Raw genomic sequence first — 16,856 nt, 5'->3', positions numbered from 1 at the left:
AGGTTGAGTTCCATTTGGTAGGAGCATCAGTACAAAGACCCTTATTCGATGTTATGCCCGCAGCCTTTGCAACAATTTTGAATTTATCTAATCTAGAAGGAGAAGACCTCACAAATTTTACAGCCATTCTAACTCGTGCAACCGAGTTATCAACATCTTTCACCCCCTCAGTCATAATTAAATTCAAAATATGTGCAGCACATCTAACATGTCTTATTTGCCTCCTTAAGATAATTCTTTAGATATCCTAAGGCAACATCATTAGAGGACGCACTATTAACCGAAACAGTCAAAATCTTTTCCAACCCCCACTCCTTTATTGCTGCCTCCAAGGCCTTCCCAATTGTGTTACCCTTATGATCAGTTATTTGACAAAATTTAATAATCTTTTTGTGAAGAACCCAATCAGAATCAACAAAATGCATAGTTAACGACATGTAATTCATATTTTGGATAGAAGTCCAAGTATCGGTAGTGAGGTAAACTACGAAACCCGCCAATTGGCCCCTCAAAACATCTTTATCTTTTCTGTACATCTTTTTAATATCTTAATATCCTTTGCCACAGTATGGCAAGAAGGAAACCTAAATCTCGGTTTCAACTCTTGGACAGATTCTTGGAATCCTTTACCCTCCACAAACTTAAAAGGCAGCTCTTCCATGACAATCATACTAGCAAACTTCCTTCTACACTCATCGGGATTATACTTTGTATACTCCTTCAATGTTGGACCCCTGGCCCCACTACTCTCATTCGCCATTTTAATATCTAGTTTAGATTGACCCTTCTCTACTAAGGATTTTAATATTGGACCCTTCTTGCATTGTTCCTCTAAATGGACCTTCAGCTGGGATGTACCATGTTTTCTATAGTGACATTCATATATTTTTCCACAGTGATTACATTTAGCTTATGGCTTGTTGGGGTCACCACCCTCTAGTTTGGTAAAGTGAGACCAAATTATGGACACAGGTTTCTTGCCCTGTGTGGGCTTGGGGCAGGGCAAGGTGTACTCCTGTAGGGGTAAGAGTATGGTTAGATTCTGGGGTAGGGGTATTGGCTGAGGCAGGAGAGCTATCATTGAAATTCGGATCCATTTGAGAAGACATTCCTGATTCTCCAACATAATAAAAAATTTTCAAAGTGCAGTCCGACACAAAAAAAAAAAGAAAAAGAAAAAGAAAAAAGGCATAGTGCAATCAAACACAAGACATAAAAAAAAAATGTAATAATACACCAAAAAATAAACAAGGCAAAGTGCAATGATTGAAACCAATTTTAAAAAGTTCACAATATTATTAAGCAACATTTTCTTAATCACTAAATAATAATTAAAAAAAAAACTGAAAAAATAATTGTAACTGTAAGTATTATGAATTAAAAGGGTAAAACTGAAAATGCATAAATATTTGTTTATTTAAATCGTGCAATTAAGGTTTGGGCAAGCAACTCGATTAAGAAAGAAATTTGACCCAAATCCTGGCTAGTTGTGATTGATTTATACTTGTAAGCTAGTCATGGTATTATTCAACTAAATCACAACACATATATAGCTTAAAGTAGTAGGATTCAAATAGGGTGTTGAATCACTGTTTGTCTGAAAAGGATTAGTTGATGGGAAAACTCAACTTGCAAATAATGATATCAAATCACTTCTTATTTAAAACAAATTCCACATAAAATTGTAAATTTAATCCTTTAATTCATACTTTTAACATGTTGTGTCAATTTCAATTCCAACCTCATTTACTTGGCAACTTCAAAGAGCACTACAGTACATCTAAGGAAATGCCTTAAAATCATAATTATTTGTAAAGAAAAAGTGGCTCTCAAATTCTCAATAACACAAACTGAGAAGATCGTATGTGATAAATTTTGTAAAGTTGAGCATGGCAAAAAATGTATGGGGCATTATAAAGAAATGGGAACAGATCAGGTTTCATCAAATTTTTTGCACATCAATTATCCTGTTTTAATGGTGTTAACATGATTTTTCAACATTTTTTTTAATGAAACTATTTTCATCTATGAACATGTAACACCATGGTGAAACCCCTAAATGCAATTTAGGGTTTCCAATCCTAAAAGAAATTAGGGTTTTGGATTGGAACCCTAAATTAATTTTTCAACATTTTTTTTAATGAAACTATTTTCATCTATGAACATGTAACACAATGGTGAAACCCCTAAATGCAATTTACGGTTTCCAATCCTAAAAAAAATCATGGTTTCGGATCGGAACCCTAAATTAATTTAGGGTTCCGATCCGAAACCATGATTTTTTTTAGGAGGTTTTATTGATTGAAACCCCTAAATCAAATCCGGTTTCAGATTTGATTTAGGGGTTTCAATCAATGAAATCCCTAAATCAATTTAGGGTTTCTGAAATAATAAAAATTACAAAAAAAAAAAAATTCATAGAATTAATCACAATCACTGCTACAATCCAATGAATACACATGCAGAATCCACGAATCCATAGCACACAAGTCACAAATTCCCATCCTCCATCTCTAATTCAACCCATCCTTCCTCCAATCTCTGATCGAAACACAAAAAAAAAAAAAAAAAAAAAATAATGGAGAAAATGTAAATACAGTTGCAGAGTGGCTTACCTCTATGACGGCGAGAGTGGAACTACAGAAGTTTGAGTACTGTGTGTCTGGCGTTGTGCGAGAGAGAGGAGAGAACGAGAGTGAGAGAGAGAAGAGAACGAGAGTGTGACTGAGAGAGAGACAGAGAGGAGTTTGAGAGTGAGAAGAGTATTCGAGAAGCCTGAAGGAGAAGGGCCGACGCGGGGGGGGGGGGGTGGTTAGGGAATTTAGTCACTTAATGAAATGGTGCCGTTTTGTAATGGACAAAATGATGCTGTTTCATTAAGTGACTTAATTCAGCCATGCCTTATTGAAATGACGCCGTTTTGCCATGTACAAAACAGTGCCGTTTTATCTATAAAATGTATATATTATATTATATAATATATATATATATATAAATATATATAAAATATACAGAGCGGGGTGAGGGAAAAATGGAGCGGGGGCACAACCGCTTCAAAAACGAGAGGGGGCCCCCTTCCCCTACCTTTGCGGTGCAGATACCTCGCCCAGCCTATGCGGGGGCTGGACGCTCGCACCCCGCTGCTCCACTCCTAATGAAAGCTCAAGCGAATATAGCCCAAATGGGAAGCCATGGAAAGGGAACTGTTGTTTATGGAAATCAGATCCAACCCAACAGCTACTGTAGTTACATAACTAAAATAAAAATCAATCTGAAATGAAGAACAACTTAATATAAATGCAATGAGAAAGAAACATGAATCCAAGAGCAAGGTTGAAATTTGGGAAGAAAAGTGTTGTGATTGAAAATGAGGAACAATGATACTTGGGAGTTGGCTGAAAAATAATCTACAACTCTCTAGAAAGAACCTCTGTGTCCCTTCAAAAGTAAGGCAGCCCTCTTCATTCAAGCTGTCCATCTCAATCCATCTGCTGCTGTCTCCCAAGTCAGGAAGCCATTTCTCCATGTTATGTCCCTATCACACATGCGTCCTATATAGCACAGTTCCAAGCTAAAGTCCAGCATCTCATGTCCAAAAATGAAGCCTGCTCTTTTTTCTTTGCATGCAAAAACTAATCATGAAAAAGACCCCTTGGGTCCGCGCCTTTCAAAAGCTAGAAAATACTTTTTGCCTCTTACGTTCCTCACCTCTTGCTGCTAGAAAGTCAGTCTTCCTCTATGCTGTCGAAGAGGGTTAACTCCTTGTTCCTTTTCTTTTCATTTTTTTTTTAAAACCCAAAGAGATCCAAAATGAGAGAAGCTTCCTGCATGTGTCATGTTGTTAAATTGACAAAGATCCATGCAGTTGTGTGTCTCCATTTAATTGCTGCAGTGTGTGTTCAAGCGTGAGTATCTCGCATGTGTGGTTTCCGTGAAGTGAAATTGGTGCAAGGGCGTGAATGAAAGGAAGCTCCATGAGGTGAAGATGTTGGGCTCCATGAGGTGAAGATGTTGGGCTCGCATGAGTGAGCCATGAGTTGAAGTGAGCTTTTTCTATGAAGTGTGAAGTCTAGGCATATCTATTGGCTTGGTGCAAGGGTTTGCATGGCCCACTCATGGCTCACCTACATATATGCAGAACAAATAGACTTCCTCAATTTTATGTAATAAATTAGAGATTAAAGATCATAAAACTAGGTTGTTATCAATTGAGTTAGAGTTGATTTATCAAGGCCCAACTCATTAATTATTAGTAAGAAAAGTGTAATTGACTTAAATTTAAGTGTAAAATAATCACAATATTATGGCTCAATCACAGTTCCATTACAACCAAAATTTCAATTCCGCCTATGGAAGTATATGATGGGACCTGGGACTCGGTGAAGCACTTTGAAACTTTCAAGGCCCACATGACGCTACATGGGTTCCCCAGGGAGGTGGTTTGTAGGGCTTTCCCGTTGACTTTGAGAGGACCAATGAGGACGTGGTTAGGCTCCCTAATGCTGGGCTCCATAGAAAACTTCGAGGAGTTGGCCTGCTTGTTCCTTGTCCACTTCGTGGCCAGTAGAAGAAGGAGGCACCCTGTGGCATTCCTCTTAACTATCAAGTAAAGGGAAGATGAGAGTTTGAAGGTCTACGTGGCCCGATTCAATAAAGAGCGAATGACTGTGAAGGACTAGGATGAAAAGATCACCCTAGTGGCACTTTTAGGGGGAGTATAGCCTCGCTCCTTTTTCATGGCAGAATTGGCCAGTAAGACTCCCATGACTCCTATGACCCCCTGAGAGTTCATTGACAAGGCTGACAATTTCATCAATGTCGAGTTACACCCTTTGCGTCTTGGCTGAACCGAGGCTACAGGAGCTAGAGCGAGCAGACGGGAAGGGGAAAGCCCCCACAAAAGGCCATATTCAAGAGACAGTTGAGCGAAAATAGCGGGAGGCAATGAGGGAAAAGCCTATCTCAAGAAATGCATTATATTGGCATGACCGGTCAACATTCACTGTCCAAAGGGAGGAGAGACGATTGACCCAGGAGGAGTGTTGCTACTGCACCTATCATCAATCTACCACCCACAACACCGAGTAATGTCGTTCGCTCTAGGGGGACCAAGTAACAACTAAGCACCCTCCACCCCAATAAGGATGCTCCCAAGTGAGGAACCCAGGTGGGGGTTATTGGCAGAGGATAGTGGAGAGGCCGAGAAAAAGGGAAGCTGAACGAGAGCCACCATGCGCCTCTCCACAACAACCACACCAAGAGGTACCTCCAAGGGGAGAAATCCGCATTATTGTAGGGGGATCACTAGTGGAAGGGCAACTTCATCCAAGAGGAAAGCCCATGTAAGAGAAGCCCAATATCGAGAAGTCTACTTGGCCTTCTACCGCCCCACTAATTACCAGAGAGGCAAACTCGCCCCATAATTTCCTTCATAAAAGCTAACAAGGAGGGAGTCCTCTATCCACACAATGATAGATTGGTGGTAACCATGTAGATCGCCAACTTCCCCACCAGGAGGATTCTCTTCGATAACGGCAGCTTGACTAACATTTTGTTCTGGGAAGCATTCACTCGTATGGAAATAGATGCAGCCTGGCTCCTACTGGCCCCAATGTTGCTCAAAATCTTCTCATGGGAGACAATCCAACCAGGAGGATGATTACCTTTGGTCTTAGTAGGCAGTGCTCCTCGTATTGCCCTTATCATGGTCGACTTCTTGGTGGTAAGAAATGCTTTCTCACATAACGCCATCATCGGTTGGTTGACCCTCAATAAGTTGAAGGCAATCACCTCCACTTACCACCTAAAGGTAAAATTCTCGACAGCTTAAGGGATAGGTGGAATCCAAGGAGAACAAGTCTTGGTACGAGAATGTTATATGCAGGAGTTGAAGACAACAACTGATGGAACAACACATAATGAGAATATGCGCCTCTCATAAAGTCGCGACAAGCTCTTATCAGGACGTGAATTGTTTTGGATGAAGGGAGAGAGGGGCACATATTAGGAAAATGAAAAGTGACCTAGGTCCTTCTGTAATTTTGTAAATTTAATTCCCTGCTATATGAACTCTGTTTAATGAAAAATGCTAGTCTTTTTTAGGGATTCAGTGAACAAATCTTCAGTAACAATTACCTTATTCAAATATCAAATTTTCACTGACCAATTACCTCCCTATGGGGTAACAAAAGGATGGGTGTAATGCCAAAAACTGCTTTATCCCTCCCGTGGTAGAGTGCAGGCCTGTTCTCAAACAACCCAACACACCTTACCTTCCTTGTGGGCATCGACCAATGAGAGTAGGTTCAGTTAGACATATTGTCCAGCAGATTACCTCCCATCGGGTACTAAAGGGCAAGATGTGCTAGAGGCCATCCCTACCCTCCCATGGGGAGAACAAGTCCAGCCCTAAGGTTGCCTAAACATTACCCTATTTCACCACGATGAAGAGTGGGCACGAAACCAGCCCGACCCTTATCTACCTTCCCTATGGTACCAATGGATGGTAGTGGGTTTAGTTAGACACACTGTTCAAACAGACTACCTTCACATAAGGGTCAACAGGTGGGACTAACCCCGAGTTAGCCCTACCTCTCATGTGAAGGAGAGCGGGACCAGCCTTGAGGCTGCCCGAACATTACCTCATTCCATTGTGGTGAAGAGTAATCCAATTTTCAGGCCGTTGACTAATTATCTCCCCTGAGGGAATGAATAGGGGGAGAGTGGTTTGAGGTGCCTCTACCCCTCCCTCAGCAGAGTGAGGGCTTGTCCTCAACAGCTTGACACACCTTACTTTTCTCGTGGGTGTCGACCAACAGGAGCGGGTTCAGTTAGACATACTGCCTGAATAGTTTTACCTCCCTTCAGGGTACCAAAAGGTGAGATGAGCTAGAGGCCATCTCGACCCTCCCGTCGGGAGAGCGGGTCTAGCCTTGAGGTTGCCCGAACATTACCCTATTCTGCCACAACGAAGAGTGGGAGTAGCACTAGACTGACCCTTACTCCTCTTTCCTGTGACGTCAACGGATGGGAGCAGGTTCATTTAAACATACTACCCAAACAGACTACCTCTACGTAAGGGTTAACAGGTGGAACTAATCCAGTGTTAACCCCACCTTCCCTACAGAGAAGAGTGGGACCAGCCTTGATGTTGCCCAAAAATTACCCCGTTCCATCACAGCAAATGGATGATTACCTGCCTTGGGGGTCTGAAGGGGAGGGTGTGGCTTGAGATGCCCCTACCCCCCTTGGCAGAGTGTGCAATAGTCCCAAGACTACCCAACACAACTTCAAAAGAGACTAATTCCTCTAGGTGAACAAAGACTTCAAACTTCCCCATGACAACTCGGCAAGACAAGTTAGTAATCTTCAATGAAAGTCTATGTATTGGTTCAATTCTGTAGCACACATAAAAAATAACCCCTCTCGCCAAGCGTGAGGTGGTCAACGAGGCACGCTTGATCATACATACTGTGTGACTTCCACAAAGGATTTCTGGGCGAGGCCTATTATACATACCGCTAGACCCTTTTTCGCCCCAACGAGGGGCTTCTGGTCATACTGTTAGGAACCTCGGTCAAGTCCCTTAAACACTATGATCTTCTGGTCTCACTTTGCCTTGTGATGACCGATTTCTTTTCGTCTTACTTGGCCTTGAACAAGTAATGCAATGAAGGGCCTCCAGGTTAATAGAGGTATAGTGTTTAGTGGTGGAATTAATGATGATGATGAGTTTGGGTGATCTAAGTGATGAATTTTTATGTTAGATGCAATGTAAGACGGCTTGATGATAACCCTTGGTATTGGCACCACTGGGATGATGATTATGATTGGTATGGTGAATTGAGGCTGATGGTGGCTAAGGGGAATTACAAATTTTGAAGGTGTGGATTAGGAGTCTAGGGTTCTGGCTAGGTCAAAGATGTAAAGGATCTTAGGGTTTGAACGAGTCTAGGATTATTCCTATAATTTAGGGATCTGGAGATGGAATATAGGTCTTGGATGATGGAAAAGGTGGCTAGGTTTTGATCCTAAATAATAAGATGGATGGGAGTTGTTGGGATTTGGAGTTTGACTAAGGCAATGGATGTATTTCGAATTTTAAGGGATTTGAAGATGAAAGATGAGATCCTAAATTGTAGGATACAATTTAGGGATTGGGTATTTTGGCCAAGGTAAGGGAAGAAGTGATGGATTTAGGGTTTGAGTGATTCTAGGGTAATTCCTAGAATGTTGGGATTTGATATGGCAAGTAAGACTAGAACGCCTAGAATTTAGGGATGTCATATGGAAGTAAGACTAGGTTTCCTAAAATTAAGGGTTGAGAATATGGAAGGAAAGATTAGGATTTCTAAAGTTAAGGGATGAGAACATGGAAGGAAAGAGAAGGAAAGATTATGATTCCTAAAATTAAGAGATGAGAATATGGAAGGAAAGATTAGGGTTCCTAAAGTTTAGAAAACCCTAATGGAACCCTAAGAATTTTGGCTAGGGCTTATTGGAGGAAGGATGTAGGGTTTTATGGCTTTGAAGAATAAGTATATTATGTAATTGGATCTATTGAGGTTTATTAAGTGTTTGGTAAGTAAGAAAGTACAAGATGTGCATGGAATGTCTAAGGCAATGGGTGATTTCGGCTAAGGTAATAGTGATGATGGGGGCTAGATCTTATGTGAATGATGAAGAAGGAAAGTATGGACTTGGAATGTGGTAGACGTGATATGTGTTTGTGAGGTGAGAAAACGCAAGAAATTATAAAAATAATGCGAAATTAGATGAGCAAGTAAGAAAATATATGAACAAAGGATTGTCATCTCAACAAGGGGAGATGAATACTTTCTTTTTGATATATATGAATATTTTGAGAAATCAAAGAATAATAAGAATAAGGCTTAGGATATGTTGGATATGCAAGAAAATATAGATGAACAAACTAGAAAAAATATATAAGAACAAAAAAAGATAATTGGATGGAAAAAGGAAAATACTAATAAGATAGATAAATAATTCACCACTGATTCACAAATTACACGGTGATGAAATAAGATAGATAAATGGATTCAACACCTATTCATGAATTATAAGGTGAAGAAATAAAATGGATAAATAGATTTACCACCTATTCATCATGAATTGCAAGGTGAAGAATGGAATCACCACATATTCACGAATTGCAAGGTGATGATTCTTGATTGAGTTGAATTATTGCATTTTTAATGCTTTTGGAACCAATATATATTAATTCTTTCATTACTTTATCATTGGTTTTATATGAAAAAATGAATAAATCAAAGTTGTGATTTTAATTGATTAAAAGCATGAATTTCTGCTCTAATTTTATCAACTGCCAATTAATATGGATTATGGTACATTTTGCTCGAGCGGCGGCTTCTGGCCGCTCGAGCGAAGTCAGGCAGATTCAAACGCTCGACTTCCGCTTGAAAGTGGGCTTGAGCGAGTTGCGGGAAAAGAGATTGCTCGAGCGGAGGCATTTGGCCGCTCGAGCGAATTCAGGTAGAGTCGAACGCTCGATGTTCGCTCGACAGGCCGCTCGAGCAAACTTAGGCAGAGTCGAACGCTCGATGTTCGCTCGACACTCCGCTCGAGCGAATATCACATTTTTACAGATCAGGGTTTATTCCACCGTCAGAGTATATATATGTTTTCTTTACATCTTAGGACGACTCTTGGGCTGGAAAACTCGGTTTTGAGTAGAAAAACACTTATAATTCATTTTTTCCATTGATTTTCATTCAGATTCAGAGAGGATGATTCATACAATTGATCATTCACTCACACTGCAGCAGATTGAAGAACTCCTTGAGGGGTCCAATTGCCACTGCAGCTCAGCCTCCTCCACCGCTTCGAATCTTCATCTCCATTCAACTGGCTTGATCTTTTCAATTCCCTACTTGCTATTTCATTTCAGTTTTGAGTTTCTGAATTATTTTAGAGAATTTTGATTTAGACGTTTGAGTAATTTATTTGTTATTCATTTAATTCGTGTTATTTATTTTTATCATTTCGTTAAACTTTCATTTTAGTATTGATTACAATTACGGTGTTTAATTTGAGAATTTGTGATTTGAATATAATGATGAACCCTAGAACATTGAATTTGGGGCTTTTTAATTTTCAGTGCTTGTTTTATCAATTACTTCCTAATTTAGTTTAATTCTTAATTTAGTTTTATTAATTTCTGAGTTTAATCTATTAGTCCTTTATATTCCAATCCGACAATCAAAATCTAAAAATATGAATCTAGTCCATGACTAGTACCCTTTTCCATCCATTGCACATACCATCATTTTATTTTCTCTTTGTTTCACCTTTTTCAACGAGTTTGATTTTTAAGTAACTTTCCCTGAGGAGGCGATTTAGGAATTTATTCCTAATTATTACACGACATCCTCCTGCACTTGGGATAGCTTTAATGCTACTCATTTTTGAGTCAGTCAAGTTTTTGGCGCCGTTGCCGGGGAAAGTATATTAACTTAAATTTAAACTCGTTATTTTTATTATGCTCTTTAAACTGATGTTTCATGTCATGGGTGAGGGACAGTTCAAATAGATTGCATAGAGTCACATCGAGTGTTGAGAGTAGTATACACAGTTTGGAGATAGATAGCTCTTCTGTCTTTTCTATTAGTGAGTCAGGTGAGGAAATTGAAATTGAACCAGAAAACATGGCTGCACCTGCACCACGCACTCTTAAGGATTATTTGCAACCCACTCGCACCACTATACCTTCATGCATTGTTTTACTTGAAAATGCATCTAATTTCTCTATTAAGCATGGCATGATGTCAGTGATACCTCAGTTCCACGTGAATTCTTACAAAATTTTTTTCCTTTTCAGAGAACTCAGTTTTTGCAAGAGCAAATCAGCCAGTTCAATCAGAGACCTGATGAGACCTTTCAGGCCAGTTGGGAAAAATTTAAAGATTTGGTGAAAATTTAAAGGTTTTGAATCTTGGAGGTTGGTGAGCTACTTTTACACTGGTCTCACTCCAGAATGCAAGCAGTTTGTTCAGACAATGTGTAATGGGGAGTTCTTCAGCAAGGAACCTGATGAAGCTCTATCATTTTTTTGACTACCTTGCTGAGAGCGCACAACAGTGGAACACTCGTACTGATCGAGTTCCATTAGCAGCACAACCACTAAGGGCTATTTCTGGAGGGGGTAGATATGAGTTTAAAAAAGACACCGATGTTCAGGCCTGAATAACTGCATTGACTAGAAGATTAGAGGTCATGGAAATGGAAAAAGTGAAGGCCGTGAAGGTAGTAAAGGCATGTTCTATATGTGCTGATTCAAACCATAAGGCCCAAGACTGCCCGATTATGCCAGTATTTCAAGAAGGTGGGTCTGAGCAGATGCAATCAGCTAACTGGGTTAATAGAGCACAGAATCAGCCTTTCTCCAACACATATAATCCAGGGTGGAGGAATCACCCAAATTTCTCATGGAGAAATGATCAGCCTGGTCGGTCCCCACCACCTCAGCAGCAGCCATTTAATCAGGGTGCTCCTCAGCACCAGTATCCACCATATCAGAATCCTCAAAGCTATCCTTATGTAGCTCCTCCTGGATTTCAGCTTCATGTAGCTACACAGAGTTCTCAGCCTTCATCATCTGCAAAGAAGACTCTAGATGACAGTATGGCTCAGATGGCCAATACACTTCAGCAATTCATGCAGATTCAGGCCACCACAAATAATCAGAACACTCAGGCCATAAATGAGTTGTGAGGCACTATTAATAAGATGAGCACAACCTTGAGCACCCTAGAGAAAGGAAAATTTCCAGCACAGCCTCAGCCTAATCCTCAAGTGTATAGGCAGCAACAACAACAAGTGCATAATGTCTCAGGGGATGTTATTGAGACAACGAAGGCAGTTCTTACTTTGAGAAGTGGGAAGGAAGTTCCCCAACCAGAGATGCCTATAGACACACAGGTAGTTGGTCCTACACCTGAAGATGTAAAAGAGAATGATGAAGTTGAGAAAGAACCAGAGGTAGTAAGACCAGAGCTGAAGAAGCCTGTGAGTGCAGATGTTGAGGCTAGTAAGGGATACCAACCTGTGGTTCCCTATCCTCAGAGATTGGTAGCTGGCCAAAAGAACAAGTATCACACGGAGATCCAAGAGATTTTCAAGCAAGTGAAGATCAATATTCCACTCTTGGATGCCATACAACAAGTGCCTTCATATGCAAAATTTTTGAAGGACTTGTGCACAGTGAAGAGGAAGCTGAATGTGAAGAAGAAAGCTTTCCTAACGGAGCAAGTTAGTGCATTGATATTGAGCGAGACTCCTCAGAAGTTTGGAGATCCTGGCTCTCCCAACATTTCCATTATGATTGGTGAATCACGCATTGGGAGAGCTTTACTTGATTTGGGGAGTAGTGTGAACTTGCTACCGTTCTCAGTATATGAGAAGTTGGGATTGAGTGAGCTGAAAAAGACCTCCATCATGCTACAGCTGGCTGACAGATCAGTTAAGGTACCGAGGGGTATTGTAGAGGACGTGTTGGTTCAGGTGGACAAATTCTACTACCCAGTGGATTTTGTGGTTCTTGACATGTAGCAGCCGGTCTCCACTATTTATCAAGCTCCTGTCATCCTAGGAAGACCATTTCTAGCTACATCAAATGCATTGATCAATTGCAGAAGTGGAGTTTTGAAGCTTACCTTTGGGAACATGGCACTTGAGTCGAACGTTTTCAACGCTTGCAAGATGCCAGCACATTTTGATGACACAAGTGATTTGAATGCTGTGGAGAGTTTGACACCAACAGATTTTATTTGCTCAACTTCTCCCTTCTCTGATGATGATTATATTTTTCAAACACCTGAATTTTTACTTGATGAGAAAGTTGATCATATCAATGAAGATAACTTTGATTTTTTTGATTGTTTTGCAGATTCTTCGTTACCACTTGAAGTACAATTTGCGGGAGCAAGATGGAAACCCCAGTTTGAAACTCTACCACCACCAGACATGCTTAAATCTTCAGAGGAAGAAGTTCCCCAGTTGGAACTGAAACCACTTCCTCAAGATTTAAAGTATGTGTTCCTTGGTCCTGAAGAAGGCACTTTTCCGGTGGTGATTTCCTCAAAGCTAAATCAGAAGGATGAAGTCCAGTTGATTGAAGTATTAAGGAAGCATCGAGGCGCAATTGGTTGGACAATAGCTGACATCAAAGGCATTGATGCCGCTGTATGTACCCACAGAATCCATCTTGAAGACGATGCTAGACCAGTTCGTGATGCTCAACGTAGGCTCAATCCTACCATGAAGGAAGTTGTGAAAGAGGAAGTGCTTAAGCTACTCGCAGTAGGTATCATTTACCCTATCTCGGACAGTAAGTGGGTAAGTCCAACTCAAGTGGTACCAAAAAAATCTGATTTGACTGTCATAAAAAATGATAAAAATGAGTTGATTCCAACTAGAATGGTTACTGGCTGGAGAATGTGCATTGACTATAGAAAACTTAACTCAGCCAGTAGGAAGGATCATTTTCCTTTACCATTATTGGATCAAATTTTGGAAAGAGTAGCTGGTAATGCATATTATTGTTTCTTAGATTGCTATTCTGGTTATTATAAAATTGCTGTAGCGCCTGAAGATCAGGAGAAAACCACTTTCACCTGTCCTTTTGGCACTTTTGCTTTTACTAGAATGCCTTTTGGTTTGTGTAATGCTTCAGCTACTTTTCAGAGATGCATGATGAGTATTTTTTCTGATATGATTGATGACATTTGTGAAATATTCATGGATGATTTCTCTGTTTTTGGAAAATCCTTTGAGAGTTGTTTGCATAATTTGGCACGTATTCTCCAGAGATGTGAGGAAAAAAATCTTTTACTTAATTGGGAGAAATGCCAATTTATGGTCATTCAGGGCATTGTATTGGGGCATATTGTTTCTTCTGAGGGTATAAAGGTTGACAAGGCAAAGATTGAATTAATATCTAAATTTCCTATTCCTAGGACGGTTAGGGATATTCGTTCTTTTCTTGGTCATGCTGGCTTTTATAGGCGGTTTATTCAAGAGTTTAGTTCTATTGCAAAACCTTTGTGCACTCTTTTACAAAATGGTATTGAATTTGTTTGGACTGATGAGTGCCAAAAATCTTTTGATACCCTTAAGAAATCGCTTACCACTGCACCTATTGTGCAACCTCTGCAGTGGGACCTTCCCTTTGAGATTATGACAGATGCTAGTGACTATGCCTTAGGAGCTGTTTTGGGGCAGCGGGTGGATAATAGGCCATTTGTGATTTATTATACTAGTAGAACCTTGAATGATGCCCAGAAAAATTATACCACTACTGAAAAAGAATTGCTTGCAGTGGTTTTTGCACTTGATAAATTTTGGACTTATATTCTTGGTTCTCCTGTTACTATTTTCACTGACCACTCTGCTCTTAAGTATTTGTTGGCTAAGAAAGATGCAAAGCCACGCTTGATTCGTTGGATTCTATTATTTCAAGAGTTCAACATCAACATTAAGGACAAGAAAGGAGTTGAAAACGTGGTAGCTGACCACCTCTCTAGATTGTTATCATCTCCTTCTTCAAATGTCAGCCTTCCTCTTGATGATAGTTTCCCGGATGAGCAGCTGTTTGTGGTTGATAGAGCTCCCTGGTATGCTGACATAGTCAATTATCTGGTGACTGAGCGAATGCCTTCTAAATGGTCCACCCAAGATAAGCGTCGGTTTCTCTCTGAGGTACGATACTTTTATTTTGATGATCCATATCTTTTTAAGTATTGTTCGGACCAATTGATTCGAAAATGCATTCCTGATGATGAGTTTTCTTCGGTTTTGAGATTTTGTCATATGGGTGCATGTGGTGGTCATTTTTCAGCAAAGAAAACAGTTTCAAAAATTTTGCAAAGCGGTTTTTACTGGCCTTCCATGTTTAAGGATGCTTATAATTTTTGCAAGGCTTGTGAGCCTTGTCAAAAATTGGGATCCATTAGTAAAAGAGACATGATGCCTCTTTCCCCTATTCTGACTTTAGAAATTTTTGATTGTTGGGGAATAGATTTCATGGGACCTTTTCCGGTTTCTTTTGGAAACACATATATTCTTTTAGCTGTGGATTATGTTTCAAAATGGGTGGAGGCCATTGCTTGCAAAACAAATGACCATCATGTTGTCCTGAAATTTTTGCAATCTCTGTTTGTTCGTTTTGGCATGCCAAAAGTTATAATAAGTGATGGAGGTTCTCATTTTTGCAACAAACAATTTTCTACACTTGTGAAGAAATATGGTATTACACACAGAGTTTCTACCCCTTATCACCCTCAAACAAATGGGCAAGCTGAATTGGCAAACAGAGAGATAAAAATTATTATAGAGAAAACCATCAAGCCTAATAGGAAAGATTGGTCGGTTAAACTTCTTGATGCTTTGTGGGCTTATAGGACAGCTTTTAAAACAAATCTAGGGATGTCTTCCTATCGATTAGTTTATGGTAAAACTTGTCATTTACCTGTTGATATTCAGCATCGAGCTTTGTGGGCCATAAAACATGTTAACATGTCACTTGATGAAGCTTCAGGGTTGAGAAAATTGCAGATCAATGAATTGGATGAAGCTCGTCGGAATGCTTATGACAACGCTCAGATTGCAAAGGAACGCATGAAAATTCTGCATGATCAGAAAATTCATCCAAAGCATTTTACACTTGGCCAGGAAGTTCTTCTTTACAACTCTCGCTTGCACATTTTTCCTGGAAAGTTGAAATCCCGATGGAGTGGGCCGTACATTGTAAAGACCGTTCATCCTCATGGTGTGGTAGACATTGTCAATCCAAAGAATGGTAATAGTTTCATTGTCAACGGACAACGTCTAAAGTCATTTTTGAAGGCCTTTGATCCACATGAAGAGATCTTGCTTGGGCAAGACCCCAGGGAAGTGTTTTGATTTGCTTCTCATTCTTTACAGTTTTCTTTACTTGCTTTGTTTTTATTTGTTCTTTTGCTTTGAGTTTATATTTCATGTTGATTGTTTGTTTTGCTTGCTTAGTTCTGTGTACTTTCTTTTCTTTCGTTCGACTCATTGAGGACTATGTCTCTCACTAGTTGGGGGGTAGCATGTGTGCACAGTTTTTTTTAAAATAAATAAATAAATAAATAAGATTTGTGAAATTTGAGCATCTTGGTGGAGTAGTTGAGCGAGATCATTTGTGAAGATTTATTTTCAAGCTTAAACATAGAGCATGATTTTTTGATGCATCATATTTTGTTGATATGTGGCTTGAAACACCGAGATGTTATGCTTATTGAGATGAAACTTGATAAAATTTTTGTAGAACGAAAGACAAATTTTGAAGGACATTTTGCACATGCTTGCGCTTGTAGTGTTCCTTATTTACCGTTCATTGATTTAACACTGGAGAAGTAAACTGCAGGACTACCGAGCCATGCCCAAAAAAAAAAAAAAAAAAAAAAAAAAATAAAAGAAAAAAAAAACAAAAAGAAAAGAAAAAAAAAACAGAGAGAAAAGGAATAAAGGCAACATAGTGAACTTTCCTGAGTAAAAAGGGCTAGAAATAGTTACCCAAGACTTTGGGGGTTGAGTGTCCAACCTTTAAAAATAGAGCTGGCGTGAAAACTGCTAGACCCTTGGGCTTTGAGGTAGTTAGAATCAGCAATGATTAATCTTAAGGTTGAAAAATCCTATGGCAAATCATGGCTAGTAATGAGGAACACACAACTGATCTAGCTCCACACACACATTTGAGTTCTGAGACATTTGCCTTAATTCTATGTGAAAGATTGTTGAGATAGTCTTGGTGGGTATAACCCTTGGGGGTTGAGTAGTAACGTGTCACTTTTGTG

The sequence above is a fragment of the Carya illinoinensis genome, chromosome 7 (assembly GCF_018687715.1).
Source record: "Carya illinoinensis cultivar Pawnee chromosome 7, C.illinoinensisPawnee_v1, whole genome shotgun sequence".
Lineage (NCBI taxonomy): Eukaryota > Viridiplantae > Streptophyta > Magnoliopsida > Fagales > Juglandaceae > Carya > Carya illinoinensis.
This window is presented reverse-complemented; position numbering follows the sequence as displayed.